The following is a 4,323-nucleotide window of genomic DNA, read 5'->3' on the forward strand; positions in this document are numbered from 1 at the left end:
CAAAATACGGCAGCGTAGACAAAGGCATAGTGAGACGATACCGTGAGACAAAGAGTGCATTGCAAACTGTGACTATATACAAGAGTGCTACTTACCAGGAACGTGAATCAGGTGCAGGTGGTCATGTGACACTGATGAGTATGGTGCAGTGACTGCTGGGAAATGAAGTCCAGAGTTCCCTCACTGATACATGACAGAACCCCCCAAGGGCGCTTCTCCTGGCGCGCCCAAAATGTAATCCCTCCCTCTGGCGTAAAGCGTATTTTAGGAAGGTGAATATGTGTGTATTGAATTTTGAATGCTGGAATTTTGTTTTCAATCAAAATATTCAAACCCAGTGAATTGCAGAGGAAACTAATTCAAGCACTGATATTGCTGTGTTTTTTCCCCAATTTGTGTCAAATTGCTGGGCAGAAAAATTCAAGTATTGTTATTGCGATATGTTTTTATTCAGTTTATGTAATTCAACGTGCCATTTTGCCTTGAGGACATTTGGCACTATTATACTTCCATAAATGTGTAAAGGACATTAGACGTTGGATGACTATTAACTTCCTTTTACTTAATTCTGATAAGACAGAAGAACTTGTACTAGGACCACGTGTGGCTAGAAGTGATCTTTCTGATCTCACAGTAACTCTGGATGGTTTTCTGTGTCATCATGTGCAGCAGTAAAAGACCTCGGAGTGATTATTGACTCCAGTCTATCATCGGAAGCTCATGTAGATAATATTACTAGGATAGCCTCAGAAATATCTCCATATACATGGGGATTTGTGTAAAGCTGCTGTAAAACATTCTGTAAGTTATTGTAAAACTCGATACAGGATGAACCTGGTCTTGCCTACAGCACCATATCTGCTCGATCAGCACGGCCTCAAGCATCCAGACATGTTTTTTTCGAAGCTCTTGACTCTTTCACTCTGGAGAAATACACAATGCCACGCTGCAGTTCTTTCTGTGGATCACGCACAAATCTTTATGGTTTGTATAAGAGAGCTTCATGTTCAATTCCATTCTTATCAGCCAGACGGTAAATGAACTGCGAGTCAGTTCCCAATTGCCTCTGCTGCCTCGTCGTGTCATGCAGAGCTGAATATCAGACCTGACTCTATAATCAAGGCCAGAGATTCTGTTTAGAGACGGCATCGAATAGTGTTCTAGTGTTTTCTGCTCTTCGTCAGATCATCAGTCATGGACGTGGACATGTTTTGCTTGTTTCCAGCACAAACCGTTTATCTCTGCCCAATATATAATCCGCAGCTACAGGGTATGCAGTCAATCATCAGTTGTCTGGACAGCAGCACGAGGCTCAGTGCCTCATTTACGGACGCAACAAAAAGATGCAGAATTGTGAAAAGTGGGTGTGGTCATGTGGTCTCTGGTGAGTGTACGTAGCTGGAACAGTTAGCTTACTTTGCTAATCTAATCTGAGAACTAAACTGTAGCTTTCCTTGTCACTGGGGCGAAACCGTCAGGGGGACGTGTTTTCTACACTACTTTTATTCTTCATTAAGTAGAAATGAATATAAAATACAGTCAAGACATTGACAAGGTTAGAAATAATGATTTCTGTTTAAAATAATTCAGTGCTTCATTTGCAGTAATTACATCCTTGCACACTTTAAGCATTCTAGTTCGGCAGTTTATTGAGGCAAGCAATTTCACTCCATGTCTCCTGAAGCACCTCCAACAAGTTGGATTGGCTTGATGGGCCAACTGATGGGCCAAGTCCCTTGATGGGCCAATTTTTCCTACCATCTGGTCAAGCTGCTCCCACAACATCTCAGTAATGAGTCTTTATTAGTCACATATGCATTACAGCACAGTGAAATTCTTTTCTTCATATATCCCAGCATGTCAGGAAGCTGGGGTCAGAGGTCAGGGTCAGCCATGATACAGTGCCCCTGGAGCAGAGAGGGTTAAGGGCCTTGCTCAAGGGCCTAACAGTGGCAGATTGGCAGTGCTGGGGCTTGAACCACCGACCTTCTGATCAGTAACCCAGAGCCTCAACCTCCAAGCCTCCACTGCCCCTGTTGAGATCGGGTGAGATCCGTTCAGATCGGGTGAGATCCAGCGAGATCCGGTGATTGCACTGACCAATCCATTACAGACAGAATTCCAGAATTCTAGCTGACCGCTTCTTCCCTAAATAGGTCTTGCATAATTTGGAGCAGTGCTTTGGGTCATTGTCTTGTTGTGGGATGAAACTGGCTCCAATCAAGCGCCGTCCACAGGCTATGGCATGGAGTTCCCCTACACACACCTTTCCAGGTAAAAGATGCACCTGTTCCACCTGTGTGAAAAGGACTGATGCAGCTTAGTAACCTTTGTTTCTGAGAGCATATAAAAGACCATGAAGGTTTTATGTTATTTAATGATTCTTGAGTTTACAGTGAATCCGTCGAACGCTGTTAGAATCAAAGCTGTTTAAGTCAAGGGTTCTAAAACAGTTTCCAGTCAGAGACATCTTTACAGTCCACAGACCCCCTCAGCACTGATTTATAGATTTTGGATTTATTGGCACCACAGAGCTTTTTAGGAAGGCTTGTAGAGATTTAAAACAAAACCCTTTCGATTCAAATGACCTGCGAAATAGATGAATAACTATACTGCTGTCAGAGCGCCACCTGGTGTCAGCAGGATGCGTTTACATTGTGCAGACCAGCCTGAGAGACAGACTCTGGTTCTGCCAAAGCTTAAATTATATAATCTAATATCCTCACATATATTTTGGGGGGGGGGGGGTCAGTGTTTTACAGAGTAAAAGTGTCCTTGTAAGGATGACAAAAACAAAACAAACAAGTACAGTGCATTACATCAGTAACATATTTCTGTATTATAAACTCTTACAAGATTTTGAGATACTGGATTGTTGATTTCTGTGAGCTGTACGCCCTAATCATCGAGATTAAACAAAAAAAGGCTTGAGATATTTCACTTTATGTGGAATGAATCTAGAATATATTAAAGTTCCACTTTTTAAATTAAATTACGGGGAAAAAAGAACTTTTCCATGATATTCTAATGTTTTGAGAAGCACCTGTAGATCCATGTCCTCCACACCACAGGGGGGCGCCATCTAGAGTACACTCATTATGTGATGTTTGGTTATAGTGAAAAGTCGCTATTTATTTATTTTTTAAAATTAAAATAAAAAATGCTTTATATTATGAAAGATTATATATATATATATATATTTATATTAGTAAACGTACAACAAAACATATTTTACTGAATATAGCATATTAACATTATTAATTAAATGTATATAAAAATAACGACACATCAGATCCTACTGGAAAGTGTTTTCTCAGTCTAGTTTTAAAGGCTCCAGCGTTAGTGTTTTCTCTGATTAAGATGCAGGTTATAATTCTGTCTCTATAGGATTAATGAGTTTGGGGAGTTTCGAGGAGATTTGTGGAGATGTATAACTACACGGGTGTGTTGCAGCTGCTGGTCTCGCACCGCTGGGAAGAGATTTTAATCATCTCCTTTAATTAGACTCGTAATTAGATGCGATGCTGGGAGATCAATAATTCTGGATATTTCCTGTCTAAATAACAACATGACATTACACGAGGTTGGGAAACTGTCACTCATTCATGATGGCATTTAAAGTTACATTTCAAACTTAAAGCCTTAATAAGGGAATATTTTAGTGTACTGTTCATGGATTTTGTTGTTAATCAGAGGCTTAACTGTGATTGATTGACGCTACATTACAAGATGTAAACCTTTTATAAAATTGCTGGTCTGGTTTTGAGTCTGGTTCCTCTCGAGGTTCCTCAGATCGTCTCGGGGAGTTTTTCCTCACCACCGTCGCCTCTGGCTGCTCATTGGAGATAAATTCATACATTTAACATCTATATCCTGAGTGTATATATTTCTGTACCGCTGCTCTGGGACAACGTCCACTGTTAAACACGCTACACACACAACACTGAACATGAAAGACAGGACAGTTGGTTTGGACATGGTAGTGACAACATTTCAATTCTCCTTTTTTCCCCCTTGTCCCAATATCTGAACAGATGAGATGCTGATGCTCAGAGGTGTGATCAGACCACACGGTCATCTCACCATCTTCTCAGTGACACTATCATCACAGACAGCACACACAGCTGAATGATTAGAGCTCTCATCTCTCAAGCATCCTGCAGGCTCGGTTCGTGTAGATCACCGTGATGGAGACGTTCTCCCAGACAAGCTGAGAACGCTCATGTGGATGAAATAAAACTGTGTAAATGTCACAATCCCACAGCTTCAGAAAAAGGACAAACGCTTCATAAATCCAGTGCTGTGGTTTGAGGGTTATATTGC

Source organism: Ictalurus furcatus, chromosome 17, assembly GCF_023375685.1.
Source record: "Ictalurus furcatus strain D&B chromosome 17, Billie_1.0, whole genome shotgun sequence".
In the NCBI taxonomy this organism is placed as follows: Eukaryota; Metazoa; Chordata; class Actinopteri; order Siluriformes; family Ictaluridae; genus Ictalurus; species Ictalurus furcatus.